This window comes from Argopecten irradians, chromosome 14 (genome assembly GCF_041381155.1).
Source record: "Argopecten irradians isolate NY chromosome 14, Ai_NY, whole genome shotgun sequence".
NCBI classification, from domain to species: domain Eukaryota; kingdom Metazoa; phylum Mollusca; class Bivalvia; order Pectinida; family Pectinidae; genus Argopecten; species Argopecten irradians.
Window position 1 is genome coordinate 4133007 of NC_091147.1, and position 22600 is coordinate 4155606.

Genomic DNA, 22600 nt, shown 5'->3' on the forward strand with positions numbered 1-22600 from the left:
CTAAAAAATAGCAAATAAGCCTGACCAAATCAGAATAAGTTATACAAGAGATACCAGGTCTGAGGATGTGACAGATTTCTGTGTCTGACACCGAGGTCAGCATTCCTGTGTAAAACACAAACATATCTGTCTCACCATCTTTCATCAGGGACAGGTGATGAGTGATGAAGGAACACTGACTAGAGGTCAGTATAGGAGAGGAAGGTCATTTACTGACCATCAGCTAGCTAGGTCAGGATATGTTCAGAAGGTCAATGTCCATCCTGTGTTTTGAGTGACTTAAGACCACAACTTATTATTGTATCTATTAATAGACACAAAAGTTAATTTACAGTATTTTCGGGCATTTCCATTTCCAAACAATTCCTGGAACATTCAACATTTGTGGATTTAAAAAACAAATGGGAATTCTATCAATATAAATGATCTAGAGGATAATTAGAGAAAATAAAGGTAAACTTTATTTGATCACGAAATTCGTGAAAAGGAAATCACACAGACAGAAATTTGGTTTACAGTCTGAAGACGTGCCCAAATATGGTAAAGACAACTCGTCTCATACAATGTATCAGGTCGATGTCTAAATATAGTATCATACCCATTATCATATTTACTGTATTGTAGACATGATCCCTGATTTCTCTTTAGTCTATATAAAGTCATTCTCTCTTATCTTTATTCATGTGTCTTCGAATTTCCTATTGGAGAAAAAGATACATTTCCCAGGCAAGAAAAACTTTGATGGTTTCTATGGCAACAGGTTTGTGGGATATTGTAGCAGAAAGGATTGGAAATTGACAGAGATGAATCGCAGACTCAGCATATAACAAATTGGGAATCAGCCTTGGAATGCAGTTAGTCAATAACAAGTGTACAGATGGATAGAGTTTTAAAGACTGGTATCGATTCTAATATCATGGCATGTTCTTACAATAACATTTAAATTAAAATCTAAATGTCTTATCGATTTCATGTTGTTCTCGGTGCAGTAAGTGTTTCTGTTTCTATGGATCAGACATGTGTATGAATGGGAGATACTCAAAATAGGAGTTATTATTGATTTGTTCTGTTATAAACATCTAATTCATAACTTGTGTGAATGAACTTCATTATGTAACTAGTGAAATTTACTCCTTTGACATTTGGAGAAAATCTGTGACCATAGGGCCATGAAATTCACGATTTTTGTGAAGGTGGACTCTTCTAGTACATGTAGTTAATTTTACCACCTCTGTGTTTTGAAAAGAAGAGTTGGAAACTTTAGTCTGCAGGGGGGGGGACCATGTAATTCACAATTCTGATTTGTCATAGTCCACAATTAACAAGGTGTCTGCAAAAAAAATAAAGCATGAAGTGAAGATGTTATATTTTTCCCTGCATAGAGATTTCCACAATTTGTTGAACTAAATGCTTTAAAAAGTGTTTTGAATTCCAAAATATTTTAGTAGATCTAAGATACAACATTTTCTTCTTCTACATAAATGTCTCTCTTATGACATAATCCATTATTTAAAAAAAAATATTGTAAACATAAAAACTGCATTGACAGTGCATATTAATTAATCATCATTAGTCTCCCAGTGTATATGTGTTTGTATAAATCTGGTGTGGAGAAGTACAGTCTAAAATCAGATCATATTAAGCACCATTACTTCATTTCTTAATTTGTGGGAGTATCAGAAGATGTGATTCATTTGTGGAAAATTCATTTCATGATGAAGTTCATATGTTTACCCTGGTACCGTCATGTTGTCATCAATTAAATATCCCCCCCCAATAAACACATTAGACTCTTCTAAATCAAAGACTAGACCAGTCCATCATGATATTTCAGGGGGGAATGAGTTAAGTTACTGACATTAAAATATCAATGTCAATTTGAAAGCCTCATCAGCAGTATCTATATCTCCTTAGAGCTTAAAATACCTCAGTGTTGTCAACATCCTCAGCTCATATAGAACCAGCCAAGGGAGAAAAACATTTCGAGATGTTCAAATCTTTTCTGCTGCAGAGTTATGAATTAGTTTTTTTAACATTTTAATCTTAAAGGTGTTGAGTTTCTGCAATGAAATTTCTCTGCATGTTTATAAGATAATCATATCAAAATTCTGAACGTTGACCTCGGGATAAATTTACCAGTTTTAAGAGTAGGTGTTGTGGGAAAGTTAAGCCTAGAAAACTGAAAGAAATACGAGTCGTTCTTACAAAGCTAATATAATGAATCAAGTTGCTGACTTTCTCTCGCTCTTCGCTACCAAAGATTCTGTGAGGAAAATTCTGCTAATTGACAGACATCAAAACCCACACATGTGATATGAAAAGTATTATTGCATAAATGTCTTATCAAGGTCAAGATCAAGGTCATACAGATCTGAAACATTTACTAAGAATGCAAAAAAATACACATTCATGTAATAACTGGCATCGTTTGGTGGTGATGATAGATCCCATTCAGCAGAGTGTTTAAGTCCATATGTGGTACTTGCGAGTTGTCTCCCCTTTGCTGACAATCTTATCAATATGACGCTAATGTTCTAAAGTGTGAGTAGGGGAAATGTTTGATAGCACGTTAATGGCTCAAAGGTTGAGAGAGAGAAAAGCTAAATAGCAATGTTAAAAGATTTAAAGTGTTTAAATAGGTTTTTGTCAGATGACTTCATAATTAATATAATGGAGGCGATCATTATTTTTGATAGTATTTTAATGGTCCAAAGAAAATCGTAAAAGTGATGGAAACATGAGCAGTTCTTATAAAACTTCTATACCAAAGATTCTGTGGGCAAAGATTGAGTGAGGATCATAGGAGATATTAAGACAAAGGACTTGATAGTTAACATGAGGTTGACGATCACGCTGAACATCTCCACGAGTTGTCATACAGGCAATTGTACTAGGAAATTTATCTTTGGTTATATATAATGATAGTAAATATCTCTGGTTTGTCCCTTAGAGGACTGTATATATGTAGATCTTTGTGAGATTGTCCATCCTGACACTCTCTGGGGTAACGATCATATTTGATCTGAACCTGTGAACTGTATGTAAACTCTGGACGGAGATTGGCAGCATTGTCCTGACGTTATTCTGTCCCTAAACAATTCTGTCTAAACAATATGTAACATCAAGCTTTTACACAGAGCATCACAGCACCACTCAGAATTGTAAGTGTTGGTATTTTGCTGACGGCAGCGTTTTACCATTGCTATCAGACAAATGACCAGGCATGTGTGGCACTGTCCACCGAGTTAAGTGTTGAGATTGACAGTTCTATTCCTTTAGGTGTAAAAAGCCACCATCAAACTGTTAATGTTTTTACAGGAATCGATGATGTCCCAAGTTTATTGTGATTGTCTAAAGATTTTTTGGTTTGGATCCATCTGCTTTAGGAAAGAAGACATCATTGATTATTCTATTATTGTCTTTTTGCATATATGATGTTTATCTTGTGTGTGCTGAAGCTTTGATAAAGCTACTGTGGTGTTTTTAGTTCTTCTTCGGTACCATTGGTTTCTAAGAAATGCTAAATAGATCAGTATGTATAGCACACATTCATGGTAGATAACAGTTACTGATGTAGAGTGTAGTGAGACTGTAAAGTGTAAATCAGAATTATACAAAGAGATGAAACAGATAATCAATAGAACCTTATTGTGTTATGATCTATCAGTAATGTATATGGATCAGAGCTATTACATGAACGGGTTTAATTTCATTCCTGACGTCTCTGTTTGAAGCTTTAAAGAAGATAAATGATGTGGATTTGTCTTCTTCAGTAAGATGTTTGACATTACAGTAATTTGATTGTAGGATTTTGGCAATTGTGTTTATTTTTACAAGGAAGCTCCAAGAAAGTGTTTGATTAAAAAAGACATAGTTTATTTAAATTGTGCAGAATAACTCATTCCTGCGGGAGATTTAAAAGATAAAATTCTTTATTTATTTGCTTTTAGGAACTGCACTGTCGTGTTGGAGCCTGGCAGATGTTTAACTTGGTACATAAGAACTAAAAAACACTTTAGCTCTAACTATATCACTGAATGTTTAACATTATCGTACTGCATGGGAGGAATATAAATCACATGAGATTTGGAAAATCATATTGTGGTTCAAATAATTCCAAAATTTGATTTTCTGATCTTTCAAAAATGCAGTCTTTAGGTATATAAAACTTTAAAACCACATTGTCTATCACATTGAAATACTGTATAAGAGGTTTATCAAGGATAAAACTATTCAATATTTTGAATGTGAAAGTTTGAAGTAGTAATTGCATATTGTTCGTGTTAGTGTCGTTGTTGTTGCTTTTACCATTGGTCAGATGGCAATTTAATGAATGACTTTGTTCCTAAGTCAAGTAGCCACAAGCTACAACAAGCTCACATTTCATTATAATAGCTAGTTTACTGCCAATACAGCTTGCTAATGTGACCGTGTAGGTGCATGTTTCCAAGAATAAACTGAAGATCAGTCAAGCGTGGACTAAGGAACAGTTAGACGAGTCTGGTTTAGAAAGTTGTTCTCTATGTTGGAGTTGGTGCTTTGATGGATTAGAAAGTTTCCGATATCACCTTGTGGTGTTATTGGAGCAGGAAATCATAAGGTGATTGATTTTACTGTACCGCCAGTAATAACGGGTTAAGGAGACAGACTCACACAGAATATACACCATAATCTTCTCCTCCATCTCCCAGACAAAATCTGAATGTCACAACCATTTGTCAAATCCAGGAAGTAGTAATCTAAAAACAAGATGTTCTAATACTTTCAGAAATGTTCCAATACAAAATGTTTTTGCTACCACTGCAATTTGTAGACAATTATGTAATTTTGCTATGGTGCAAGGGGCCAACACCTTTGTGGCATTCTGTATCAGAACCCTGGTGACTGTTTAAGTCTATGTGCCTCTTTTTTTGTATATTTAAGTTTTGACAAGGCACTTTTTTTAACAATGTTTGTAATATATCCATAATTGATTCATCCTCAGTCGGTTGTTTCTTCTGGTAAGATAAAGAATATGTACAACATTCTGAGAAAAAATCAAGCTTTTCTGTAAAATCTTTGTTATCATAGGGATTCATAGAGCACCTTTGCTTTCTATCTTTGCCTTTCTAGGACTTCAACCTCCTTGCCAATCTTCCCGGACAGTTATAAATCTATGAAATAACACAAACAGGACAAAACATGCTGACAAAACCAATGTAGTAGGTTTGCATGTTCCTTCTCTTGTCTGTCATATAATTTAAAGTTTTGGATTGTCTCATTTTTAACAACACAAAAATCTTAACCTTGACCAACTTTTTTTAACCAGAATTTCTAGTCTTATATCACCATAATGTCAAAGGTCAGTGATCACCCACCCACAAATAGAAACTCGAGTCAGACACCTGACATATGGAGAAGTCACAAGGAACACAGATTATATAACGACAAAATGTCAGATTAAATTACTTCCTTTTATACTTGCAAGTTACATAAATTTCATTTTTCAGAAAGGTTTCAGACATGTATCTCAAATTTCAATGTACAGGTGGGTAAGATTAAAGAGCACAGCATTGACAACACTATACAAATAATGTATTACACTATGTAGAGTTAGTCAAAACAAGTACAGCTACAATTGTATATATAGAGAGAGCTTCCTCAATCTATAATTGTCATAATGATATAACATTTATTCTCTAACAGAAAGTCTGATTTGTTAGTGCAGTTTGAATTGTAGTGGCATATAGGAATCACACTTACAGGAGTTATTATCAGAATGGGAGTCTCTCAGGACACTGTAGCTGTAGTTTCTGAATGAGAGTCTCACAGGACACTTTAAATATAGTTTCTGAATGGGAATCTCTCAGGACAAAGTAACTGTAGTTTCTGAATGATAGTCCCTCAGGACAGTGAAAATATAGTTTCTGAATGAGTCTCTCAGGACAGTGTAACTATAGTTTCTGAATGGGAGTAATTCAGGACAAAGTACCTGTAGTTTCTGAATGAGAGTCTCAGGACAGTGAAAATATAGTTTCTGAATGAGAGTCTCTCAGGACTCTTTATAGTTTCTGAATGGGGGTCTCTCAGGACAAAGTAGCTATAGTTTCTGAATGGGAGTCTCTTAGGACAAAGTAACTGTAGTTTCTGAATGGGGTCTCACAGGACAGTGTAACTATAGTTTCTGAATGGGAGTCTCTCAGGACAGAGTAGCTAGTTTCTGAATGGGATTCTCTCAGGACAAAGTAACTGTAGTTTCTGAATGGGGTCTCACAGGACAGTGTAACTATAGTTTCTGAATGGGAGTCTCTCAGGACAAAGTAGCTAGTTTCTGAATGGGATTCTCTCAGGACAAAGTAACTGTAGTTCCTGAATGGAGTCTCGCAGGACAAAGTAACTGTAGTTTATGAATGGGGTCTATCAGGACAAAGTAACTATGTTGTGAATGGTAGTCTCTCAGGACAAAGTAGCTAGTTTCTGAATGGGGTCTCTCAGGACAAAGTATCTGTAGGTTATGAATGGGGTCTCTCAGGACAAAGTATCTGTAGGTTATGAATGGGGTCTCTCAGGACAAAGTAACTAGGTTGTGAATGGGAGTCTCTCAGAAGATGGTAACAGTTTTTAGAATGAGAGTCTATCCTCCCTCATCGTAACACTAGAAGCCCTATGCCCCTTATAGACAGGTTTTACACTAGTTCGTCCCTCATCGTTACACAAGAAGCCCCGTGCCCCTTATAGATAGGTTTTATACTGGTTTGTCCCTCATTGTTACACAAGAAGCCCCGTGCCCCTTAAAGACAGGTTTTACACTAGTTCGTCCCTCATCGTTACACAAGAAGCCCCGTGCCCCTTATAGACAGGTTTTACACTGGTTCATCCCTCATCGTTACACAAGAAGCCCTATGCCCCTTATAGACAGGTTTTACACTGGTTTGTCCCTCATCGTTACACAAGAAGCCCTATGCCCCTTATAGACAGGTTTTACACTGGTTTGTCCCTCATCATTACACAAGAAGCCCCATGCCCCTTATAGATAGGTTTTACACTGGTTCGTCCCTCATCGTTACACAAGAAGCCCCGTGCCCCTTATAGATAGGTTTTACACTGGTTTGTCCCTCATCTTTACACAAGAAGCCCCGTGCCCCTTATAGACAGGTTTTACACTAGTTCGTCCCTCATCGTTACACAAGAAGCCCTATGCCCCTTATAGACAGGTTTTACACTAGTTCGTCCCTCATCGTTACACAAGAAGCCCTATGCCCCTTATAGACAGGTTTTACACTAGTTTGTCCCTCATCGTTACACAAGAAGCCCCGTGCCCCTTATAGACAGGTTTTACACTAGTTCGTCCCTCATCGTTACACAAGAAGCCCCGTGCCCCTTATAGACAGGTTTTACACTAGTTTGTCCCTCATCGTTACACAAGAAGCCCCGTGCCCCTTATAGACAGGTTTTACACTAGTTTGTCCCTCATCGTTACACAAGAAGCCCCGTGCCCCTTATAGACAGGTTTTACACTAGTTCGTCCCTCATCGTTACACAAGAAGCCCCCAATAGACTTGGCTGCCCCTTATAGACAGGTTTTACACTAGTTTGTCCCTCATCGTTACACAAGAAGCCCTGTGCCCCTTATAGACAGGTTTTACACTAGTTTGTCCCTCATCGTTACACAAGAAGCCCCGTGCCCCTTATAGACAGGTTTTACACTGGTTTGTCCCTCATCGTTACACAAGAAGCCCCGTGCCCCTTATAGACAGGTTTTACACTGGTTCGTCCCTCATCGTTACACAAGAAGCCCCGTGCCCCTTATAGACAGGTTTTACACTGGTTCGTCCCTCATCGTTACACAAGAAGCCCCGTGCCCCTTATAGACAGGTTTTACACTGGTTTGTCCCTCATCGTTACACAAGAAGCCCCGTGCCCCTTATAGACAGGTTTTTACACTGGTTTGTCCCTCATCGTTACACAAGAAGCCCCGTGCCCCTTATAGACAGGTTTTACACTGGTTTGTCCCTCATCGTTACACAAGAAGCCCCGTGCCCCTTATAGACAGGTTTTACACTAGTTTGTCCCTCATCGTTACACAAGAAGCCCCGTGCCCCTTATAGACAGGTTTTACACTAGTTTGTCCCTCATCGTTACACACAAGAAGCCCCATGCCCCTTATAGACAGGTTTTACACTGGTTTGTCCCTCATCGTTACACAAGAAGCCCCGTGCCCCTTATAGACAGATTTTACACTGGTTTGTCCTCATTGTTACACAAGAAGCCCTATGCCCCTAATAGATAGGTTTTACACTAGTTTGTCCCCCAATCGTAACACAAGAAGCCCCGTGCCCCTTATAGATAGGTTTTACACTAGTTCGTCCCCCATCGTAACACAAGAAGCCCTATGCCCCTTATAGACAGGTTTTACACTAGTTCGTCCCTCATCGTTACACAAGAAGCCCCGTGCCCCTTATAGACAGGTTTTACACTGGTTTGTCCCTCATCGTTACACAAGAAGCCCCGTGCCCCTTATAGACAGGTTTTACACTGGTTTGTCCCTCATCGTTACACAAGAAGCCCCGTGCCCCTTATAGACAGGTTTTACACTAGTTTGTCCCTCATCGTTACACAAGAAGCCCCGTGCCCCTTATAGACAGGTTTTACACTAGTTTGTCCCTCATCGTTACACAAGAAGCCCCGTGCCCCTTATAGACAGGTTTTACACTGGTTTGTCCCTCATCGTTACACAAGAAGCCCCGTGCCCCTTATAGACAGGTTTTACACTAGTTTGTCCCTCATCGTTACACAAGAAGCCCCGTGCCCCTTATAGATAGGTTTTACACTAGTTCGTCCCCCCATCGTAACACAAGAAGCCCCGTGCCCCTTATAGACAGGTTTTACGCTGGTTTGTCCCTCATCGTTACACAAGAAGCCCTATGCCCCTTATAGACAGGTTTTACACTGGTTTGTCCCTCATCTTTACACAAGAAGCCCCGTGCCCCTTATAGACAGGTTTTACACTAGTTTGTCCCTCATCGTTACACAAGAAGCCCCGTGCCCCTTGTTGACAGGTTTTACACTAGTTCGTCCCTCATCGTTACACAAGAAGCCCCCAATAGACTTGGCTGATCTACAGCCAACATCCTGATTAACCCAGCTGTTAGATTCTCACTGAGATTACACACGATCCAATGTTTAGGTACTTAGCTTTTTAAAACTGATTTTCTCTGTGAAGGCGATACCTTCAACATCAGATCCCCAGTTCTGCAAGTCTGACATGATAAGCTTTCTAGCTTGAGGATTTCTGAATCATTTTCCTGTGTTTACCATTTTAAAACCTGTAGATTTAGCTGATTAATTGTTAATGACATCATCTTACTGACAAAAAGACATTATGGTTTTCAGTTTGGTTGGTGAGATATGTAAATTACAGGGGTTTAGAAATATTACGAACATCATAGACCGGAAACTTCTATCAGACATACAACATCAGGCTGGTTCGACATTTTAATATATAGGATCATTTTAGGGATATTTTCTTCGAAATTTATAAATATGGATTTTTTTTTTTATTAATCAATGAATGGAATTAAGCATTTCTTTCAAAAAATGTTTCCTTTTATTTGTTTATTATTTATTTATTATTGAATTTTTTTTTTGCACAGTGGTCATTTACTTAGTAACTTCTCAGGTTTATTAGGTCAAATATAGGAGTAAACCACGCTGACCTGTGGTCATTACTTAGTAACTGACCCACATAGAAGTCAAATATAGGAGTAAACCACTGACCTGTGGTCATTACTTAGTAACTGACCCACATAGAAGTCAAATATAGGAGTAAACCACTGACCTGTGGTCATTACTTAGTAACTGACCCACATAGAAGTCAAATATAGGAGTAAACCACTGACCTGTGGTCATTACTTAGTAACTGACCCACATAGAAGTCAAATAATAGGAGTAAACCACTGACCTGTGGTCATTACTTAGTAACTGACCCACATAGAAGTCAAATATAGGAGTAAACCACTGACCTGTGGTCATTACTTAGTAACTGACCCACATAGAAGTCAAATATAGGAGTAAACCACTGACCTGTGGTCATTACTTAGTAACTGACCCACATAGAAGTCAAATATAGGAGTAAACCACTGACCTGTGGTCATTACTTAGTAACTGACCCACATAGAAGTCAAATATAGGAGTAAGTCACTGACCTGTGGTCATTACTTAGTAACTGACCCACATAGAAGTCAAATATAGGAGTAAACCACTGACCTGTGGTCATTACTTAGTAACTGACCCACATAGAAGTCAAATATAGGAGTAAACCACTGACCTGTGGTCATTACTTAGTAACTGACCCACATAGAAGTCAAATATAGAGTATAAACCACTGACCTGTGGTCATTACTTAGTAACTGACCCACATAGAAGTCAAATATAGGAGTAAACCACTGACCTGTGGTCATTACTTAGTAACTGACCCACATAGAAGTCAAATATAGGAGTAAACCACTGACCTGTGGTCATTACTTAGTAACTGACCCACATAGAAGTCAAATATAGGAGTAAACCCCCACTGACCTGTGGTCATTACTTAGTAACTGACCCACATAGAAGTCAAATATAGGAGTAAGCCACTGACCTGTGGTCATTACTTAGTAACTGACCCACATAGAAGTCAAATATAGGAGTAAACCACTGACCTGTGGTCATTACTTAGTAACTGACCCACATAGAAGTCAAATATAGGAGTAAACCACTGACCTGTGGTCATTACTTAGTAACTGACCCACATAGAAGTCAAATATAGGAGTAAACCACTGACCTGTGGTCATTACTTAGTAACTGACCCACATAGAAGTCAAATATAGGAGTAAACCACTGACCTGTGGTCATTACTTAGTAACTGACCCACACATAGAAGTCAAATATAGGAGTAAACCACTGACCTGTGGTCATTACTTAGTAACTGACCACATAGAAGTCAAATATAGGAGTAAACCACTGACCTGTGGTCATTACTTAGTAACTGACCCACATAGAAGTCAAATATAGGAGTAAACCACTGACCTGTGGTCACTTAGAACTTAGTAACTGACCTGTGGTCCCTGACCACATAGAAGTCAAATATAGGAGTAAACCACTGACCTGTGGTCATTAAGTAACTGACCCACATAGAAGTATAGGAGTAAACCACTGACCTGTGGTCATTACTTAGTAACTGACCCACATAGAAGTCAAATATAGGAGTAAACCACTGACCTGTGGTCATTACTTAGTAACTGACCCACATAGAAGTCAAATATAGGAGTAAACCACTGACCTGTGGTCATTACTTAGTAACTGACCCACATAGAAGTCAAATATAGGAGTAAACCACTGACCTGTGGTCATTACTTAGTAACTGACCCACATAGAAGTCAAATATAGGAGTAAACCACTGACCTGTGGTCATTACTTAGTAACTGACCCACATAGAAGTCAAATATAGGAGTAAACCACTGACCTGTGGTCATTACTTAGTAACTGACCCACATAGAAGTCAAATATAGGAGTAAACCACTGACCTGTGGTCATTACTTAGTAACTGACCCACATAGAAGTCAAATATAGGAGTAAACCACTGACCTGTGGTCATTACTTAGTAACTGACCCACATAGAAGTCAAATATAGGAGTAAACCACTGACCTGTGGTCATTACTTAGTAACTGACCCACATAGAAGTCAAATATAGGAGTAAACCACTGACCTGTGGTCATTACTTAGTAACTGACCCACATAGAAGTCAAATATAGGAGTAAACCACTGACCTGTGGTCATTACTTAGTAAACTGACCCACATAGAAGTCAAATATAGGAGTAAACCACTGACCTGTGGTCATTACTTAGTAACTGACCCACATAGAAGTCAAATATAGGAGTAAACCACTGACCTGTGTCATTACTTAGTAACTGACCCACATAGAAGTCAAATATAGGAGTAAACCACTGACCTGTGGTCATTACTTAGTAACTGACCCACATAGAAGTCAAATATAGGAGTAAACCACTGACCTGTGGTCATTACTTAGTAACTGACCCATATAGAAGTCAAATATAGGAGTAAACCACTGACCTGTGGTCATTACTTAGTAACTGACCCACATAGAAGTCAAATATAGGAGTAAACCACTGACCTGTGGTCATTACTTAGTAACTGACCCATATAGAAGTCAAATATAGGAGTAAACCACTGACCTGTGTCATTACTTAGTAACTGACCCACATAGAAGTCAAATATAGGAGTAAACCACTGACCTGTGGTCATTACTTAGTAACTGACCCACATAGAAGTCAAATATAGGAGTAAACCACTGACCTGTGGTCATTACTTAGTAACTGACCCACATAGAAGTCAAATATAGGAGTAAACCACTGACCTGGGTCATTACTTAGTAACTGACCCACATAGAAGTCAAATATAGGAGTAAACCACTGACCTGTGGTCATTACTTAGTAACTGACCCACATAGAAGTCAAATATAGGAGTAAACCACTGACCTGTGGTCATTACTTAGTAACTGACCCACATAGAAGTCAAATATAGGAGTAAACCACTGACCTGTGGTCATTCTAGTAACTATAGAAGTCAATAGTAGAAACCACTGACCTGTGGTCATTACTTAGTAACTGACCCACATAGAAGTCAAATATAGGAGTAAGCCACTGACCTGTGGTCATTACTTAGTAACTGACCCACATAGAAGTCAAATATAGGAGTAAACCACTGACCTGTGGTCATTACTTAGTAACTGACCCACATAGAAGTCAAATATAGGAGTAAACCACTGACCTGTGGTCATTACTTAGTAACTGACCCACATAGAAGTCAAATATAGGAGTAAACCACTGACCTGTGGTCATTACTTAGTAACTGACCCACATAGAAGTCAAATATAGGAGTAAACCACTGACCTGTGGTCATTACTTAGTAACTGACCCACATAGAAGTCAAATATAGGAGTAAACCACTGACCTGTGGTCATTACTTAGTAACTGACCCACATAGAAGTCAAATATAGGAGTAAACCACTGACCTGTGGTCATTACTTAGTAACTGATCCACGTTGAACGTTGATAGAAAATTGGAGTTTTATTCAAACTTAGTTCTTAATTTCATGTGAGAAGTTTCTGTGAGTTTTATTGTTGATATTTCAGTATTATATTATAAATTTGTCCTGGATGCAGATATTCTATTATTGAAGAATATATGCAGTGAGGTAAACACTATTAATGGAACGTGCTATTTGATTTATTGTTTTAAGAATTAATTTAAGGTTCAAGGAATTTATGTAATTCGTTTGATTTTTTGCCAAAGTTGGACATTTGAACGAATTCAAAATAAATTTCTGAGAGGAAGTCGACTTATCAAGTGAAGGATCATTTTGTATAACTGTATCTTTATTTGAAACTCAATTCTGTAATTCATGAGAATTCTCCACAATGTTTCCAGTATATTTTCAAGTTATTTTGACATTTATTCCCAGACATAGAGATAGCAGAATCTCGGATATATATATAGAGCCGCCTTATCTTCTCACACTTATTTATTGTCCTCTCCATCCTTTAACCCCTCACACAAATATTGGACCAGTCAACATACATTACAGGAAGAGGCTGTTGAGCAATTGAAGGGATGAAGTTGTCAGAATGGAAAAACCCAACATTTTTATGAATAAAACCAACTGCTCGAAATTCAATTTTAAAAAACAAGCAGGGTTTAGTTTTAGTAGAAATATCTGTGGCTTGCTTTTCTGCAGACATAGTTGTGTAGTTTTTATGATGTGTCATACTATAAATGCTGCATTATACAGTGCTTCACATTGGTGTAAAGGCAAAATCTGAATTACTTCAAATGTTTCTTAACATTTTACAATCAATTGAAAGTTTGCTATTGACTAGATTTATCATAATTAAATTCTAACTTTTATATCGATATCACAGCTTAGGCCAAAAAAACAAATTATGTCTGATTAGGGTTTAATTGGCAAAAAAAAATAGGGTAGGTAGGTCGGGAGGATTTTTTTTCCTTATTGTCTTTCGCTCTAAAATAATTGCGGGAACCGGAGTCTGAGATCGAAATCCTGACTTTTAATTTTTTTTCGTAAAAATTAGGGTCGGGGGTAAAAATTAGGGTCGGTCGGGTAACCCAAAACAGACATATCATTTTTTTTTGCCTTATTGATATCAAGCAGTGTATGTTCATTCACAGTGTGTCTGTTGTTTTATTTACATTTCATACTTAGATAACAGCTACAATTTGTTCCTTTTTATAACAATAAAAATAAACGTAGTTTATGGTGGCGGCCTCAACTTACTACCATAAGCCTTCCACCTTTGGGTCACCAGTTTGAATCCCATATGGGGCAGATGCAGGTAATGACTACTGGTCAGTGGTTTTTCTCTGGGCACTCCGACTCTCCTGTGACGTCCTTGCCCCTGGTTGTTAATAGGATGTTAAAACTTATAAAAGGAATTTCATGTAAAATTATCAAATAGTTGATTAGACAATATATTTCTATATTGAATATTATTCTGTAACTGATAATTATATCTTAAAAATTGGACACAATTCAAAAGAAAATAAAGAAATAGACAATAACATATGAAAATTGAGATGATTTGATGGTTTACGTTAGAGATTCAGCCCCAATACCTGGTTTCCACCTCTCAGCCCTCGGTATAACCAGCTGTCAGTGAAGTTTGTTTCCTACATGTGTGTTGTCTGTCAGTTGGTATGTAAACAAACACTACCAATGTTTAACAAGATCTTTGTCCATCACTCTATACCACCAACAGGCACTGGGGTAAACACACTGGTATAGGGGAGTTGTCTCCCTTTGTACCAGTTGTACAGTCACTCAGGTTATTTTGTCTGTTATCGAAAAGAAAAAAAATCAATGAAAATAGAAAAACTAGCTTAGTTATTTTAAGTCTTTAAAGTTACAATTTACAATGTCAACAGATCAAGCCATGCTGATGCCTTTCCATTCTTCCATATATGTACATACATCAGAGGTTATTTTAAAGAGAAGCACTTGACTTAAGAATCAATTATAGTAAGATACTTAGAATTTTCTGCTTTTCATGATCAACGATTTGTTGTTATGATGTTTGCATGCTTAGTATATCTGAAATGAATTCTCCGAGGAAATCATTTCAAATCAGATTTATCACTGACTACAGAGAGAGTGGTTATCCATCCACTATAGATGCTGGCTAAACTCTCTAGGGGATGTCCTAAAGGTCATGTTATGTATAGATCTGTATGGTAGGACTGAATTCTCCAGGGGATGTCCTAAATGTCATGTTCTGTATAGATCTGTATGGTAGGACTGAACTCTCTAGGGGATATCCTAAATGTCATGTTCTGTATAGATCTGTATGGTAGGACTGAACTCTATAGGGGATGTCCTAAAGGTCATGTTCTGTATAGATATGTATGGTAGGATGAAACTCTCTAGGGGATGTCCTAAAGGTCATGTTCTGTAAGGTAGGACTGAATTCTCTCAGGGGATGTCCTAAAGGTCATGTTCTGTATAGATCTGTATGGTAGGACTGAACTCTCTAGGGGATGTCCTAAAGGTCATGTTTGTATGTAGGCTGAATTCTAGGGATGTCCTAAAGTCTGTATGGTAGGACTGAACTCTCTAGGGGATGTCCTAAAGGTCATGTTATGTATAGATCTGTATGGTAGGACTGAACTCTCTAGGGGATGTCCTAAAGGTCATGTTCTGTATAGATCTGTATGGTAGGACTGAACTCTCTAGGGGATGTCCTAAAGTTCATGTTATGTATAGATCTGTATGGTAGGACTGAATTCTCTAGGGGATGTCCTAAAGTTCATGTGCTGTATAGATTTCTGTATGGTAGGACTGAATTCTCTAGGGGATGTCCTAAAGTTCATGTTTGTATAGATCTGTATGGTAGGACTGAACTCTCTAGGGGATGTCCTAAAGTTCATGTTTGTTATCTGTATGGTAGGACTGAATTCTCTAGGGGATGTCCTAAAGGTCATGTTCTGTATAGATCTGTATGGTAGGACTGAATTCTCCAGGGGATGTCCTAAAGTCATGTTCTGTATAGATCTGTATGGTAGGACTGAACTCTCTAGGGGATGTCCTAAAGGTCATGTTATGTATAGATCTGTATGGTAGGACTGAACTCTCTAGGGGATGTCCTAAAGGTCATGTTCTGTATAGATCTGTATGGTAGGACTGAACTCTCTAGGGGATATCCTAAAGGTCATGTTCTGTATGGTAGGACTGAATTCTCTAGGGGATGTCCTAAAGGTCATGTTCTGTATAGATCTGTATGGTAGGACTGAACTCTCTAGGGGATGTCCTAAAGGTCATGTTCTGTATAGATCTGTATGGTAGGACTGAACTCTCTAGGGGATGTCCTAAAGGTCATGTTCTGTATAGATCTGTATGGTAGGACTGAACTCTCTAGGGGATGTCCTAAAGGTCATGTTCTGTATGGTAGGACTGAATTCTCTAGGGGATGTCCTAAAGGTCATGTTCTGTATAGATCTGTATGGTAGGACTGAATTCTCTAGGGGATGTCCTAAAGGTCATGTTCTGTATAGATCTGTATGGTAGGACTGAATTCTCTAGGGGATGTCCTAAAGGTCATGTTCTGTAGTCATGTATGTAGGTATGGTAGGACTGAATTCTCTCAGGGGATGTCCTAAAGGTCATGTTCTGTATAGATCTGTATGGTAGGACTGAACTCTCTAGGGGATATCCTAAAGGTCATGTTCTGTATGGTAGGACTGAACTCTCTAGGGGATGTCCTAAAGGTCATGTTCTGTATAGATCTGTATGGTAGGACTGAACTCTCTAGGGGATGTCCTAAAGGTCATTTATGTATGTTCTGTATGGTAGGACTGAACTCTCTAGGGGATGTCCTAAAGGTCATGTTCTGTATGGTAGGACTGAACTCTCTAGGGGATGTCCTTAAGGTTCATGTTATGTATAGATCTGTATGGTAGGACTGAACTCTCTAGGGGATGTCCTAAAGGTCATGTTCTGTAGACTGGTAGGACTGAACTCTCTAGGGGATGTCTAGGGATGTCCTATGGTAGGACTGAATCTCAGGGGATGTCCTAAAGTTCATAGCTGTATGGTAGGACTGAATTCTCTAGGGGATGTCCTAAAGTTCATGTTATGTATAGATCTGTATGGTAGGAACTGAATCTCTGGATGTCCTAAGGTCATGTTCTGTATAGATCTGTATGGTAGGACTGAACTCTCTAGGGGATGTCCTAAAGGTCATGTTCTGTATAGATCTGTATGGTAGGACTGAACTCTCTAGGGGATGTCCTAAAGGTTCATGTTCTGTATAGATCTGTATGGTAGGACTGAACTCTCTAGGGGATGTCCTAAAGGTCATGTTCTGTATAGATCTGTATGGTAGGACTGAATTCTCAGGGGATGTCCTAAAGGTCATGTTCTGTATAGATCTGTATGGTAGGACTGAACTCTCTAGGGGATGTCCTAAAGGTCATGTTCTGTATGTCTGTAGGACTGAATTCTCCTAGGGGATGTCCTTAAGTTCATGTTATGTATAGATCTGTATGGTAGGACTGAATTCTCTAGGGGATGTCCTAAAGGTCATGTTCTGTATAGATCTGTATGGTAGGACTGAACTCTCAGGGGATGTCTAGTTCTGTATGGAGGACTGAATCCAGGGGATGTCCTAAAGGTCATGTATAGATCTGTATTGTAGGACTGAATTCTCCAGGGAATGTCCTAAAGGTCATGTTCTGTATAGATCTGTATGGTAGGACTGAACTCTCTAGGGGATGTCCTAAAGGTCATGTTCTGTATGGTAGGACTGAATTCTCTAGGGGATGTCCTAAAGGTCATGTTCTGTATAGTTCTGTATGGTAGGACTGAATTCTCCAGGGGATGTCCTAAAGGTCATGTTATGTATAGATCTGTATGGTAGGACTGAACTCTCTAGGGGATGTCCTAAAGGTCATGTTCTGTATAGATCTGTATGGTAGGACTGAACTCTCTAGGGGATGTCCTAAAGTTCATGTTATGTATAGATCTGTATGGTAGGACTGAATTCTCTAGGGGATGTCCTAAAGGTCATGTTCTGTATAGATCTGTATGGTAGGACTGAACTCTCTAGGGGATGTCCTAAAGGTCATGTTCTGTATAGATCTGTATGGTAGGACTGAACTCTCTAGGGGATGTCCTAAAGGTCATGTTCTGTATAGATCTGTATGGTAGGACTGAACTCTCTAGGGGATGTCCTAAAGGTCATGTTCTGTATAGATCTGTATGGTAGGACTGAACTCTCTAGGGGATGTCCTAAAGGTCATGTTCTGTATAGATCTGTATGGTAGGACTGAATTCTCTAGGGGATGTCCTAAAGGTCATGTTATGTATAGATCTGTATGGTAGGACTGAACTCTCTAGGGGATGTCCTAAAGGTCATGTTCTGTATAGATCTGTATGGTAGGACTGAACTCTCTAGGGGATGTCCTAAAGGTCATGTTCTGTATAGATCTGTATGGTAGGACTGAATTCTCTAGGGGATGTCCTAAAGTCATGTTATGTATAGATCTGTATGGTAGGACTGAACTCTCTAGGGGATGTCCTAAAGGTCATGTTCTGTATAGATCTGTATGGTAGGACTGAACTCTCTAGGGGATGTCCTAAAGGTCATGTTCTGTATAGATCTGTATGGTAGGGATCTCTGAAGGTCATGTTCTCTAGGGGATGTCCTAAAGTGTATGTCTGTATGGTAGGACTGAACTCTCTAGGGATGTCCTAAAGGTCATGTTCTGTATAGATCTGTATGGTAGGACTGAATTCTCTAGGGGATGTCCTAAAGGTCATGTTCTGTATAGATCTGTATGGTAGGACTGAACTCTCTAGGGGATGTCCTAAAGGTCATGTTCTGTATAGATCTGTATGGTAGGACTGAATTCTCTAGGGGATGTCCTAAAGGTCATGTTCTGTATAGATCTGTATGGTAGGACTGAACTCTCTAGGGGATGTCCTTAAGTTCATGTTCTGTATAGATCTGTATGGTAGGACTGAACTCTCTAGGGGATGTCCTAAAGGTCATGTTTGTAGATCTGTATGGTAGGACTGAATTCTCTAGGGGATGTCCTAAAGGTTCATGTTCTGTATAGATCTGTATGGTAGGACTGAACTCTCTAGGGGATGTCCTTAAAGGTCATGTTCTGTATAGATCTGTATGGTAGGACTGAACTCTCTAGGGGATGTCCTTAAGTCATGTTCTGTATAGATCTGTATGGTAGGACTGAATGACTCTCTAGGGGATGTCCTAAAGGTCATGTTCTGTATAGATCTGTATGGTAGGACTGAACTCTCGGGATTCAGTCATGTTCTATATTATGTAGGACTGAACTCTCTAGGGGATGTCCTTAAGTTCATGTTATGTATAGATCTGTATGGTAGGACTGAACTCTCTAGGGGATGTCCTAAAGGTCATGTTCTGTATAGATCTGTATGGTAGGACTGAATTCTCTAGGGGATGTCCTAAAGGTCATGTTATGTATAGATCTGTATGGTAGGACTGAATTCTCCAGGGGATGTCCTTAAGTTCATGTTATGTATAGATCTGTATGGCAGGACTTAATGTGTATTATATACCACATTTGATTGTGTTGTTCTTATACTCAGACATATATATCCTGTTTTATAAAGAGTGTTTAAAATCCATCAATGACAGAGCTGTCCAAGCGGTGTCTGACTTGAGAAATCAGTAACTCTTGAGCAGAGTGCAGAATATGAATTTTGAAAGCTTCACTTTTGTAAAAAAAATTTACATGTTGAAAATACCTTTTTCAACTGAGAATAGTAATAGGAAGTGAAATGAGAAATTTTGCCCAGGAAGCACATTTCCAATTCTGTACAGACTGAGGACTGACACTGTCTTATATCCATCACCACCCACACATACTTAGACTTCTCTGCTGTAAAACCAATCAGTGATTAGTACAGAGAGGGAGATTGGAATTATATAGCTTTAATCAAGGGATGACATTTAGTAGGAAGTCTTGAGAATGTTACTTAATTAGATGTCAGGGGAGACAACTTGGCTGTGATATGATACTGACTCAACACTCGGTTCTATCTATTGGGTGTTACAGACAGTCAGGGGAGAGAACTCCACTGTGATAAGGCAGGGGAGAGAACTCCACTGTGATATAACACTGACTCAACACTCGCTTCCATCAGTGTTAATGTTTATAGACAGCAGAATAGAAATGTTGTTCTTTTTATATTGAAAATAGTCTATCAGCAGCAGATATATGATTATTTTTGACACATACAGCACCAAAATTAGAGAAAAAATATTTGAGTTGATCATAGTTTCATATTTGTTTGATTCTCCGTTTATAAATCAGAATATCATCCAGTAAACCTAATATAGAATTGCTTTATAAGCTAAAACAGAATAGAATGTTAAGTAGGATATATGTTAAGGGAGATAACTCTAAATGCCTATAGGTTTAGCCAGTAGGGAGATCATTCTAATATGTGTCATCAGCCTTAATAGTTATAGGACATTTTAATGTGGAAACTTTATTAATTGTAAATTTGCATCATCATCAATTTGTTTTATAATCATTGTTGTTGTGGTGGCGACTGTTTGTATCTGGCTATAATGTAGAATTAAAACCACTACATCACATGAGCTGGTAAAACGGTGACATACTTACCTGGATTAATTTGAATCTTCTGGATAATTCATTTGATGTTGACAGTGAAGTTAAATACAACTTGTCTGTCAGACAAACCCTGTCATTACTGGATGTTCCTCTGTCTGACCTCTAACCTTTGTCTGACCTCTGACCTGATCTTCTGTTTGTTTATCTTTGATGGTATAAGATGAAATATGAGCTTCACTTGGTAAAGACCTGAAGGTTTTAGAAAAAAACCCATTAAAAGTTACCAGGTAATATTAAAAAACAAGAATTCCTTTCCTGGAAGGGAATATTACAATAAGGATAAGTTAAACTGCTGTACTTCATTTTTATAATCTGATCCATTTTCCAGTTCTATATTAATGCAAAATTAGAAAAAAAACTTTTGAAATTGGTTGAAGCTGGTTTACATAGTTTCTATATCTATAAGTCTGATTGGTTGTCTTGTCTATAAGTCTGATTGGTTGCCCTGTCTATAAGTCTGATTGATTGTCCTGTCTATAAGTCTGATTGGTTGTCCTGTCTATAAGTCTGATTGGTTGTCCTGTCTATAAGTCTGATTGGTTGTCCTGTCTATAAGTCTGATTGGTTGTCCTGTCTATAAGTCTGATTGGTTGTCCTGTCTATAAGTCTGATTGGTTGTCCTGTCTATAAGTCTGATTGGTTGTCCTGTCTATAAGTCTGATTGGTTGTCCTGTCTATAAGTCTGATTGGTTGTCCTGTCTATAAGTCTAACTGATTGTCCTGTCTATAAGTCTGATTGGTTGTCCTGTTTATTAGTCTGATTGGTTGTCTTGTACATCATTATTCTTAGATTTTGTTTTAAGATATATCTAGATATCACTTATTGTTCAGTTGACAGTGACTATCAGACCTTGCTGTACATATCTGTGTAGGATATAACCAGACCCAACAGACATCTCCAGGGAAATGCAGGTTATTGTGCATTTTATTCTCCACAGAGACTATAATGTGCAGTGATGCACCGTTATTTATGAACCCACTTTATCTCAGACAAGCCGCTGGCTTTTATATTGATGCTGGCATTGGATTTGATCTCTCTATCTAAAATGGGTTTCTGATCTAAATGCTTCTCCCAGAAATTTTAATTTCCCATGAAAACATCTGGATAAGGACAGACTATGACAGGCTGATTGTTATCAACATTATTGTTGTAACATAACAATAAATCAATATTTCAAATTAACATGGTTCTGGCTGATGTTGTAAAATTTTATGTAATAAACCCTCTAGCTATTGAAAGAGAAGTTTCAGTTTTATTTATAAACTTCTGAAAGAAAAAGTCCAGAAAATTCCATTCCATTTGTTTCTGGTAATAACTTATTTTAGAATGTTGGCACCAAGACACTCAACTCTAGATCTGTTACAGTGGCTCTGGTCCTATGGGCCTATGACATGTGAACTTTAGCTGTTATAGCAGTATAGATACAGGCCCTATGGGCCTATGACATGTGAACTTTAGCTGTTATAGCAGTATAGATACAGGCCCTATGGGCCTATGACATGTGAACTCTAGCTGTTATAGCAGTATAGATACAGGCCCTATGGGCCTGAAAAGTGACATTATAGAAGATAATCTTCACCAGCCTATTATAAAACACCTCTGCTCCATCTTGGCCTCTGGCCCTGTAACATAATAGCTATTGTAACTTGATATATTCATACAATTATTCTAAATGCAGCTTTTTGAACAGGTTTTTTATGTGATTTTCAATTATAGCAGGTAATTGGTATGTAAATGTTAACTGTGTGGATTATGGAATCTGTTATGTGGAGAGATTTCCTAGATATAGGAGTGGAATCACTGTGGGATGAAGTATTGATCGATTAAGGCCAAGGTAATACAATGTGTGATTTATATCCTACCAATT

At 38.2% G+C, this 22600-nt stretch overlaps 1 protein-coding gene and 1 long non-coding RNA gene across 2 annotated transcripts in view; one reads left to right on the forward strand and one right to left on the reverse strand.

The window, feature by feature from the left end:
- LOC138306903 (serine-rich adhesin for platelets-like) overlaps positions 1–22600 on the forward strand; it is a 162978-nt gene that overhangs the window by 42806 nt on the left and 97572 nt on the right.
- LOC138306904 (uncharacterized) overlaps positions 1–22600 on the reverse strand; it is a 60795-nt gene that overhangs the window by 37201 nt on the left and 994 nt on the right. Inside the window, exon 2 of the long non-coding RNA XR_011205929.1 lies at positions 20724–20921. This is a non-coding gene — a long non-coding RNA (uncharacterized lncRNA). The remainder of the gene's footprint in view (positions 1–20723; positions 20922–22600) is intronic.